We start from the raw sequence: 12,292 nt of genomic DNA, 5'->3' as shown, positions 1-12,292 counted from the left end.
TTGCCCATAACGTTCAGGGATGTGCAGGCTAAGTCGGTTAGCCATGGGAAATGCAGGGTTACAGGGATAGGGTGAGGGGCTGGGTCTGGATGGCACACTGTCTGGAGGGTCAATGTGGACTGTATGATTTTAAGGTAAAGACTGAGAATATTGAAATGCTGAAAAAATATCAGGACATGCATATAGTTATTCATAACAGAGATGAGATGCGAACAAAAACACAAAAAGTGAGAAATAGGAACATAAATATTGAAAGGAAGACAAAAATACAGATCTGATATAATTTCTTTCCCAGGACATCAGTGAAATGCCATGGAATCAGTATGCTTTCATAACTCGAACTGGGTGACATCTCTTTATTTTTGACATAGCTCAACCTACTACCTGTTGAAATCTGGGCTTTATTCCAGCATGAGCCTTGTTCCGGAACCCTGGGTATTATTAATTTGGGGAGAAAGTGAGGTCTGCAGATGCTGGAGATCAGAGCTGAAAATGTGTTGCTGGAAAAGCGCAGCAGGTCAGGCAGCATCCAAGGAACAGGAAATTCGACGTTTCGGGCATAAGCCCTTCATCAGAAATGAGGAAAGTGTGTCCAGCAGGCTAAGAAGCCTGCTGGACACACTTGCCTCATTATTAATTTGGGCCTTAATCAATGTTTTTGTCCAAAAATCATCAACCTTGACCCTTTTTTATCAATCTGGCCCTGCACAATCTTGCACAGATGGTTGTCCTGTTCACAGGTCTGGCCTGGTAGTGTGGTCCTGTATAACAAGTCTGTGCCATTATAATGGATTGTGATCTGGTGTAAAGGCCCTCTGTGACCCTCATACTGTTGCTAGGCCTAGGCCCTGCATTAGGAATCAATGCCCTGTGTCATAATTGTGGCCAAAAATCAGACAGGACCCTAAAAACAGCAAAGTGAATTTCTGCCTGGTGACTGCTAGATCAGTTATTAACTATCAGTTTTAAAGCAGGAAAACTGAGCATTGTCCTGCTGATTGGCAAGCGATCACAACTCATGCATCAGAAAGAATGTCCACCAAAGCTCCCGACAATTGTCTGCGTTTTGCAAGAATGTGAAGTCACTATTTTTGGAAGGGAATCTGAAAGAGGTTCCCCTGAAGTCACAGCTGTTTGCAGAGTAATGGAGTCCAGTTGGTGAAGCTGGATAGATTCTGCACATGAAACAATTACTTGGCTTCAAAATATTTCAGACTCACTGCTCCAGCCTCCTTAACCTGTCAACCCACTCTCACGATACAAATTCCTGGAGATTCTTTTGCAGTAGATGAAAGGTCAAGCCTTTGTCCTACTTAAAATGCCTAAACTCTGACTTGATGATGGCAGTTGGGAGGATGATGGTTATGGATTCAAGATCCAGTCCCCAAACCTGGGGCAGAATCCTGTGCTGCTGCTGGCCAATGGAAGCTTGGCAGATCAGGAAAATTAATTGTACAGGAGGCCAAAAAACAGGATTAAACTATGATGTTAGGTACTTGGAAGTTTGAAGGCAAGTTGATCGATCTTTGCACTGGCAGAAACCAAGAAGTTTTGCATTTATGTCAATAAAAGGCAATTGCAGCAGAATTAAGTGCATCTTTCAAATTAAGTTACTTGTGAACCAGAAATTGTTGGCTTCAGGTTCACGACTGCTTCTAAGTGCAGCAGGTGAGGTCATGTGTATGCTGGAACTTGAGTGAGGAGCTAAGCTTGGTCCTCTTTGGGGAGTGTTGGCCCAACAACAGTCTGTGATACAGGCAGTGATCAAAAGGCTTCAGGGCAGGGCTAGGACTGAGCCAGTGAGAGAAAGAAGGGCAGGGGTAGCCTCATGAGGGAGGCCTCTGAGGCTGGGAGAGAAGGCAAGGGTGCAGTGATGCTTGGGGGAGAGATAGACCTAGCTTCCTAGATGTGGTGACCATGTTGATGAGTCGAGGAGGGGATATCTTGGGTAGAAGACTGTAAAGGGCAGAATTGGTGCTTTCAATGGTTGGGTCCTTGAGTTGGACAGCGGGTGCTGGTCAGTGGATGAAAGAATTGCAGACTGATTAGCAATGGGTTAGGTGGGATGTGGATGTGATAGGATGGAAGTTCCAGGGTCATTTTTGAGTATCAGATAGTCTCAAAGAGGACTCTCAGATTGTACAGTATAGGTAGTGCATATAACAGGAAAGGTTAGGGTCAGAGTGGGTATGGGAATGATAATAGTTGCAGTCAAGGGGAGAGAGAATGTGCATGACTGTTATAAGGTCAATGGATATTGGGGAGAGGTTCAAAGCACTTGTTCTCTGACACTCAGTTTGGGTTCCCTGAGCCACTCAGTTCCTTACCAGATCACAGACCTGATGCAAACATGGACAAGACAGCCAATTCCAGAGGTGGGAGTGAGAGGGGCTGCCCATGAAGCTGCATTTGAGCAAGTGTGACACCAAAGTGCCCTAGTAGAACTGGAGTCAATAGGGATTAGGGAGAAAATATCGACACTAATTCATGCAGCAATGTTATCATGTATAAATGCACAGCAGAAATTCACTGAAACTCCTTAGGTAGCACTTTCCAAATCCAGAGCCAGTACCATTTCAAATGGCAAGAGCGACAGATGCATGGGAACACCAGGGCTAAGGTTAGAATGACTGCCCTTGGCACATTTGACTGAGTGTGACATCAAGAGTCTCCAGTAAAACTACTGGCTATGCGCAGGAGGGTCATGGACACCTTGAGGACTGTGTCTCAGCTTGGGTCTATAGAGGCGTAGAGAGAAATTTGAAAACAAAAAAAAATCTTCAATGTTATGATTCTTAAATGGAGGGAATTTTGAGATAAATTGCATTTTCTAACTTAATTATAAAGTGGAGAGTCACTTTTAAATCCTCCAGAACTGTTAAATGATATGTTTCCAACAACTGACACAAATCTTTTACATTCAGAACCAATCACAATGGTTTAATGACAAAATAGTTTCATCTTCATTTTTACTGAATTCAAATTTATGGAAAAATGGTTTCATTTTCATTTTTATTGGATTCAAATTCCATCATCTGTCATGGTGGAATTCAAATCCAGAACATGATCTGTGTTTCTACCTTAATGGGAGAAAGTGAGGACTACAGATGCTGGAGAGCAGAGTCAAAACTGTGGAGCTGGAAAAGCACAGCAGGTCAGGCAGCATTCTTGCTGAAGGGCTTATGCCCGAAATGTCGACTCTCTTGCTCCTCGAATGCTGCCTGACCTGTTGTGCTTTTCCAGCGCCACACGTTTTGACTCTCTACCTTAATAGTCTGATGATAATACCATGAGACCATCACATCACGACTGCTAATTTGAACATGAGTTCAAATCCCACCCTGGCAGCTGCTGCAATTGAAGTTTAATTAATAAAATCTGGAATGTAAAGCTGTTCTCAATAATGACGACAATGAAATTATCATTGGTTGTTGTAAAAATTCGTTTGATTCACTCAGGCCCTCGAGGGAAGGAAAGCTACCACATATATTTGACTTTAGTTCCATAGCAATGCAATTGCCTTTTTATAGCAAGTCACTCAGATCAAGGACAATTATAGATGGCAACAAATACTGATCTTGCCAGCACTACTCACACCCTCTGAAAGAATTAAAAAAAACAGTTTAGCTAATTACACATTACTCCTTGCTCTTCTCCAGACTATATCTTTTGTGGACTTCTCTTACTAAACCTATTCCTTTGCTACCTCATTTCCAATATGCTAAGCTTATTCTAAACCTTACTGTTTTGCCTTAGCCTCTGAACTCCTTCCCTTAATTTCTACTTTTTCCTTGGTATCTGGTTTCCTACTGTTTTGCTAATCTTGTTATAATGCATTAAGGTTAGAATCCCAATTTATGTAACCTCTATCGCATGTGGATAGCTAAACTTCTTAGCAACTAATTCATTACATTTTTAAAATGTAGTCTCATAACATAGACAAAGGAACTGTCTTGGTGTATGATCTTAGAGGTCTATGACATTTATTAAATTCACTTGGTGATGAATTAGAAGATAGAGAGCTTCAAACACATGTGGTTTGGATTCAGCTGTAATTCTAACACTCACAGTGGATCTAATAATTATAACATTATTTTCAGGTCAGAGGAAATAGTCAGCTAACATTTTGTATTAACTATTGAGTCATGACAATATTGATACAATTTCTTTGTAAACTAAATCACAGTCCCACAGATTTAGCTGTATCATGAGTTTAATAAGTATCTCTAAGCCACATGGATATTTTATCTATAATTCTCAATAGCACTTTTACAAAGGAGAAATCAATTACTCCACCACTGACAACAGTTTCTCACTCTTGTGAGAAGGCAAGCACATTGCTGGAATTACCTGTGACTACCAATGTCTGGGCCTCAGCCTTTGTTACAGTATGTCATCCTGCCCTTCTTACAGAACAACATCCGGCACCTATACTGGCTATCCTGTTTTATCTATAATTGTGTTGTAAGTTGCAATTACTTTTCTGGAAAAGGTTTTTGAGCATGTATAAGTACAGAAAAGAACAACAACACTTGAAAAATGTCAGAATAGGAGTGAGATCTGAAGGCTCCTTGCAAGGAGTCCCTGAGCCCTGTTCACACCTTTATCACTGGGTTAAAACCCTGCAATTCCCTTCCTCATGGCATTGTGTGCACACCAAGGCCAAATGGAGTGTAGCAGTTCAAGAAGGTAGCTCACTATCATTCCTGATGAAGGGCTTATGCCTGAAATGTTGAGTCTCCTACTCCTTGGATGCTGCCTGACTTGCTGTGCTTTTCCAGCGCCACACATTTTGACTCACACTGTCACCTTCTCAAGGGCAACTGGGGATAGGGCAATAACTTTCTGCAGTTCAAATAGGGATGGGGCAATACATGTTGGCCTTGCCACTGACACCCAGATCCCATGAAAAGGTTTTTTTAAAATGCATTTCCAGTCAATAAACTCCAGTTCTATATGGGACTTTCAAACAACAAATACTTTATATCAAATCTTTTGAAAGCTTCATATAGCTGCTACTGAAAGATTTCACTGATAAAAGTTGGAAGGTAGTGTATAGAACAAGGCTTGTCAGATTAAGCTTGATGTGTCGAATAGCAAAAATGGACTAACCCTTCATTTAGCTGGGAGATATCATCCTTCAAATAAGAACTGGATTGTAAAACTAACCTTAATCCTCAATGGGCAACGTACCACATAACACGTTACTTTTAATGCTTACGCCTTTATGAGCATGAATTTGGTCTAATCGCACAAATAAGGCTCATCATGGAATCAGCATTGAAATCATGGTAAAGAAAATTAAAATGAACAATCAACCTGCAATTTTATATTTTAAACTTTGAGCACCACTTTCATTCCACATTGTCCATTCATCTTCTGAAGACAAAGCCCTTTATAAAAAGGGCTTAGAATATTCTTAACAACCCATATGAGGTACACTACTTACCAAAATCTTTCTCTTTGCTATGTTGTTGTCTTTGCCTTTTTTTTGCCGAATCCCAGTTGAAAGCTTGAATCCGAGTAGTTGTAATAGTGGAAGGAGTCCTGCTCCCAGCTGTGTCTGTGACTCTTTCAGGCTCAGGGAAAATGCCGACAGCTGATTCTATTGCTGCTCTATGTTTGGGAGAATAAGCTGACTCTATTTATAGGGCATTAGGAGTCTGGCTGCTCCATCAGGCTGAGTCAATCACTGCTTCCAGAAATCATTATAGGACTCACGCCATTGACATCCCTGCAAGATGAGCATGCCAAAGGCACCTGCTCATTCAGCTGAGTTCACAAGGCAATGCGGGAATAGGTGTTCAACTATGTCACTTGAGTAAGTCTGTACAAGTTACTTCTGTTCCCTCACATGTTAATGATGGCTTGATAAACAAGCACTAATGACATCAATCAATAATGCTTTTATGCAAAAGATGGGAGTGTAAGCAACATATTAACTATAGGGAGATCAATTAAAACCAATCCCAAATACTTGTATGTGCTTTTGCACATCAACCAATGTATTCAAAACCTTCAGGCGATTTTAAAGCTCAAGTTATATTTCTTTGCCAGTAGCATTTAAATGCTATCTATGAGCCCTATCTGAGCCTGTGATTTATTTTCAGGTATCAATTTATCTAGGCAAAAGCTTTCTGAATCTCTTGATTAGATTGCAGTCTGCAACTCAGAGGTCATCAGTTCACTTGCACAATGGCATCCCCAAAGACACAATGGCTTCTATCACAATGATAGCCACTGGCACTTCAGAGTCATGGAGTGACCCAGGCCAGAGGTCAGAAATGCGTGGAAGCATTAGGAGGAGTATGGATGATAGGAGATCAAATTGAGCCTCCTCTTCCAATGTCTCGTCCCTCAGTTGGGCATGCCTGGAGTTGAAGGATGAACCATCACTCAAGAAATGAGAAATGGGACAGCACGGTGGCTCAGTGGTTAGCACTGTTGCCTCACAGCACCAGGGTCCCAGGTTTGATTCCAGCCTCGGGCGACTGTGTGGAGTTTGCACATTTTCCCTGTGTCTGCGTGGGTTTCCTCCAGGTGCTCCGGTTTCCTCCCACAGTGCAGGTTAGGTGAGTTGGCCATTCTAAATTGCCCATTGTGCTGGATGCATTAGTCAGAGGGAAATGGGTCTGGGTGAGTTAGTCTTCAGAGGGTCGGTGTGGACTGGTTGGGCCGAGGGTCCTGTTTCCGCACTGTGGGGAATCTAATCTAAAAAAATAGCAATGCACAAGCTTATTTCTCATGCGCCTTGTGTAGCTGAGTACTACTATCAACAGTGGGATGAGGGCTTGAAGTAACCATTAATGGCATCAATTGTCAGAATGACTTCACACTTATCAGACTTGGGAGAGTGGCACAGTGCTCAATTGCCACACTCCACACAATGAAATGTCCTTGTTCCTCCAAACATGGCATTAGCAAGGGTAGGAGGTGTCTCAGTGTCTATCTTTCTCCATGTAATTAGGAGATAGTAAGGACTGCAGAATCTGGAGAAGTCAGTGTATGGTGCTGGAAAAAGCACAGGCAGGTCAGGCAGCATCTGAGGATCTATGTAAACTATCTAAACCTCTCGATTCCCACCCAGTTCTCAGTAGCTATATTTCAATATTGAAACCAATAGCTTTCAATTAGATTCCAATTTGAACTCACAGAGACTTGAAGTCACAAACTCTTTTTTTCAATTTTAAACTGGAAATTTATTAGAAAACCTGTCTGTATTAGAAAACATTAGGGACTATTATTATTCTCCTTTCAGGCATTCAAATATTTTCACCCAAAGTCAAACGATGAATCACCAGTTAAAATAAAAGGGGATGCTGGAGATCTGAAATATAAAAAATGAGAGTGCAGGAGAAACTCAGCAGGTTTAGCAGCATCTGTAAAGAGAGAGGGCTGAGGCTTCCATTTTTTGTGCTAAGTATCATTTTGGTTAATTTTTTTTGGAGGGTTTATCTCCATATGGCCTGGAAGGTGCTCTTGCCTCAGCTCATCCACTTGCTATCTGGAAGAACTGGCTCTGTGTATGTTAGTTGCCATATTTATCTGTAACCTGTCTGCATAACAACAATATACTCAAATCGCAATGTATTGGCTCTGGAGTATTGTGAGGCTTTTTGAAGGAGCTATAAAAATGTAAATAACTTGCTTTTTCAACCAGAACCATGATCTGAAAAGATCTGGCGCCCCTTGTCTGCAGAGTTAAAAAAAACAGCAGCTAGGATTCCTGCTCTTGATCATCAGTTACTGCTGGATAAAGAAACTTAATTGTGCCCATCTGTAGTGCTCTCCCAATGTCGAACTGTCTACAGCAACTCATGTGGAATGACCATGTCAATGAGACAACTGTACACCAATTATGTTGAATATTCCAGGACAGGTAGCAATGGCAATCTGTCTCTCAGCAGGTCGTCTCCTCATTTCTCCCCATTCAGGGTCTCCTACTTTCCTGTTCAGTTGTCTGTAGGAGACTCTCATTTTCAATTTCAATAAGGGAATAGACTAGCAAAAAGAACGTATGAGGTGATTTCCCATTGCCTTTCTCAAGTGTGTTTAAAAGAAACATGAGCCTTCCTCCCAAAAGTTTCTCCACCTGGAAGCAGCCCATGATGCTGTGACTGTTCGACAATTACCACCAAAAATGTATTAGTTCTTCTCCCACCATCTAAACTTCATTAGTTTCACAGTTGGCTATGACTGATAATCCTGAATACCAAACTCTTCCTAGACGTAGGGAGACTTGCAACAGTCGTGGGTTTTAAAACACAAACCCTACCCTTTTAAAGAGAAGAGATAAAATGTAGTGAGGAAGACATCACATTGGATTTCCAGATTTTCTCAGGCTTTCAGTTAAGTGAAGAAGGTGGAAGTCTAGGAAATAGCAACAATATTGAGTGGGCCAAACACTTACTGTAGGAATGTGCAAACAGTTAATAACATTTCAGGGTCCACATAAAATCACAGGGTAACTGACGGTAAAGCTAAATGTTAAGACATCTGACTGCATGGTCACAGAACTTATTTCTGGATCATTGGTCAGACAGGCACTTGTTAAACAGCAATGATCCTAAAGGAATGACAGTGAGTGAGAGAAGCAGCAATGTTTGGATGCTGCAGGCCTAGTCTAATTTGAAGCACTGACTGAATGGCTTGACTCAAAATAGCTTCATCACCCACTTGGTGATTGTGCAAGAGATTCAGGCAAATAGCTGTGTCATTGCTGACAGATTACATTGATTTCATGCAGGCAGTCAGCATTAAAAAATGTGAATATTGGAAACCTGAATTACAACAAATAATTCTCGAAATGCAGACCAAGCTTGTTAATGATACTTTGGCAGTGCTCCTGCTGGATTCTCTGTTTTCTGTTATCTTCTTTTCCATCTTGAAGGTATTTTCAAAAGTGTGCATCCCTCACAGCATCAAAAAAACATTTTGATGCTAAGTCACACAAGAAGAATATATGATTGGTGAAGGATGGGGGTTGCTAACAAACATCTTACAGAAGGACAGGTGGAATCGGAAACCTTAGGGAAGGAGTTCCAGAGCTGTGCCTGTCAATTTTACAACAGTAATCCACGGACCACTGGTATTCTGTAATGCAAGAACTGTGATGGTAACATCTTGTATTTATACAACACCTTTAACAAATATCCTCAGACACTCTAGAGATGTGTGGTCAGATGTCCAGGCAATAAAGATGTATCAGGAGGTGGGTTTCAGGGAGCATCTTAAAAAAAGAGAGCTAGAAAACTTTAAAGAGGAAATTCTAGGATGGAGGACCAAGCCAACTGAAGACACATTCAACAATGATACTTTGAGGAAGTGGGGGATGCATAAGTGACAAGAGACTATGTTTAGACAGATTGATAATGTATATCAACAATAGACTAAAGTTCAGTCCAGACAACAGGAAGGTTTTAGTACTATAGCTCCTAGTTTATGAAGGAACATGCTCATTGGGGCAGTACGAGACAATTCCTATGAAAATAAAATAACTGATTAAGGGAGCCACAACAAAACCCAAGTCCTGAATGAGATTTTACAAAATTATATGTTGTGAATGTGTTCAATATACATGTTTCACGTGTTGAACTCCAGATTGAAAAAAGTTCCTTTATAAACATTATCAAGAAAGCTACCTTCTTTCCTGCATTCTAGGACACAGCAGCTGGAATCTGATAAATTCACATGGGTCAGTTGTTCAATTTGCTTGTTGTTTCTCATAATAATTGCAAAATTCAACATAACAGGCAAATTATTGGAGTAAATGCCTTCATGGTTAAAACAAAATTGGATATAGATACCAAGAGCTATCAGATGTTTCTCTCTTGGATTAGTCAGTTCATTCAGAAGATCATGTGAGTTACATTCATCCATATCCAATGATCTCAATGCTGCTAAATAAGGGAAGATTTCCCTTTCAAAGTCTCAAATTTCCCAGTTGGTAGGCAGACTGTGAAGACTGGGAGTAACAGAAAAAGATTGGGATTATTGTTTTAAAATGGAGAAGTCAAGGTTCAATGTTCAAATGCCATAGGTTAGAATACCATTAATGTAGAATAAACAGGGGAAGATAAACCAAGAAGGAATTAATAGGCTGTATGACACCAAATTTAGATAGATTGTCTGAGAAATAAGAAATATGAGGAAGTTAAAATCCCTATACAGAAAGAGTTTGAGTAATTGATGGGATAATGAGTCGTGAGTTCAGCCTAGTGCCCTGTAACCCAAGGTCACCTGAGAAAATGTCAAAGCTGTATTGGCTCTTGCATTTGTTTTGAAGCCTAGCATTCCCAAAGCATCAATTTTGACATTAAGAATGTCTAAAACATTACAACCTATACATTAGCACGTAGTGTGTAACCTACACAAAAATTCATCCCCAGGATTGCCAAATCTATCTTTTTTTTGTTAAGGGTTAGCACTCGATAATTTTTTTTAACATACACGCATGGAATGAAGATCACTGAGTGTATTTGGAAACAGTCACCAGTGAGTAAGAAGAGAACTGTTAGTTACACCAGCTCATATCTATGGCCCTCATCAGCTATAACTTGAGGTAGCTCTTAACCTATCTGATGTTTTAGAGCTCCAAGACCCAGAGTCGAGAATAAACTTTTTTTAAGAAACTAGTTTACTTTTAGAAAGGAAGGCCTTAGCCTCTGAAAAATAATTGGTAAAATAAGTGAATGAACTCTTCATTGATTCCTACACCTGCTGGCTTTCTCGTAAGATTTATTTTAAAATGTGTTGACACATCAATCAGACATCAAAATGATCATGTTAAGACTGACATCATTGGCAATAATTTCTCGGTTCCTGCTCCTCATATATCTACAACCTGTGGGAATCTATTCCTGTATTGGAATTTATTGCTTACTCTCTGAACTGAAATGTTTATATGTTTTGCATTATCCTCCACCCTAATATTAGCCTAAAATAATATCAAGTGAATCATATTGACTAACATGATAATTTTGCAATTCCTTTGACCGTTAAGTACATTCTCCTCACTGACTCATCACCTCTATCCCTTCCCCTCTACCCCCAGTAAAGTCTTCAAGATCATCTTCCTGCCATCTCAAACATATCTGTATTAATGTGCCCCCTACTTGATATTGTAGAGCCACCCCATGATTTCACACATATTTGTCAGCAAAGTAGAACCATAGAATCCTTACAGTGTAGGAAGAGGCTCACCAAATCAGCACCGATCCTCTGAAAAGCACCCTACCCAAACCCACCCTTCCATCCCATTCCCATAACCCCACAAAGGGTTTTTAATCATAGCTAACCCATCTAATCTGCACAGGCCTGGAAATACTTGAAGGAAGGGTTGATTTGATTTGATTTGATTTATTATCATGATCACAGGTACCGAGATACAATAAGAAGTACTGCTTTCCATGCTAACCAGACAAATCACACCTTACATAAATATACCAGAGTAATAGAACAAAATGGAGAATATGGTGCTGCAGCTACAGAGAAGCTGCAGAGAAAGATCAATTCTAATATATGAGGCCCATTCATAATGCTGATAACAGCCAGGAAGAAGCTGTTTTTAAATCTGTTGGCATGTGTTTTGAAACTTTTGTACCTCCTGCCTGTTGGAGGAAGGTGGAAGAGGGTATATCTGGGATGGGAAGAGTCTTTGGTTATGTTAACTCCTTTCCTGAGGCAGCAGTCAATGGAAAGGTGACTGCTTTTTGTGATGGACTGGGCTGCATTCACAACTCTCTAACTTCTTGAAGTCTTGGCACTGCAGTTGCCACAGGAAATTATGATGTATTCGAATAGGATGCTTTCTATGGTACACATATAAAAAATGGTAAGATTCATTGTGGATATGCCGAATTTCCTTAGTCTTCTGAGGAAGTAGAGGCGTTGCTGTGTTTATGTGACTGTCGCATAGACGTGGATGGACTGTGACAGATTGTTAGTGACATTTACCCCTTGGAACTTGAAGCTGTTGACCACCTCCACCTTAGCACCGTTCATACAGACACCAACATGCCCTCCACTCCGGTTCCTGAAGTCAATGACCAGCTCCTTCATTTTGCTGACATTAAGAGGGAACTTTCAGTCTTTACACCATGCTACTAAGCTGTCTATTTCTTTCCTGTAGTCTGTCTTGTCATTGTTTGAGATCTGACCCACTATAGTTGTGTCATCACCAAATTTGGCCACACAGTCGTTGGTTTAAATGAGTATAGGAAGGGGCTGAGTAGATGGCCTTGTGGGGCACTGATGTTGAGAGTTATTGTGGAGGAGGTGTTGTCACCTATCC

At 40.7% G+C, this 12,292-nt stretch overlaps 1 protein-coding gene across 3 annotated transcripts in view; it reads right to left on the bottom strand.

Annotated features, from left to right (window-relative positions):
- The window catches only part of LOC132815065 (xin actin-binding repeat-containing protein 1-like), a 29,740-nt gene extending 24,171 nt beyond the window's left edge, over positions 1–5,569 (bottom strand). For 2 of the 3 annotated variants that reach the window (XM_060823759.1, XM_060823761.1), the window contains exon 1: positions 5,450–5,569. The gene's annotated coding sequence lies outside the window, so the exon portion shown is untranslated. The remainder of the gene's footprint in view (positions 1–5,449) is intronic. The other variant, XM_060823760.1, reaches the window with a different exon arrangement.
- Positions 5,570–12,292: the final 6,723 nt, after the last annotated feature.

Source organism: Hemiscyllium ocellatum, chromosome 4 (genome assembly GCF_020745735.1).
Source record: "Hemiscyllium ocellatum isolate sHemOce1 chromosome 4, sHemOce1.pat.X.cur, whole genome shotgun sequence".
Lineage (NCBI taxonomy): Eukaryota > Metazoa > Chordata > Chondrichthyes > Orectolobiformes > Hemiscylliidae > Hemiscyllium > Hemiscyllium ocellatum.
This window is presented reverse-complemented; position numbering and strand designations above follow the sequence as displayed.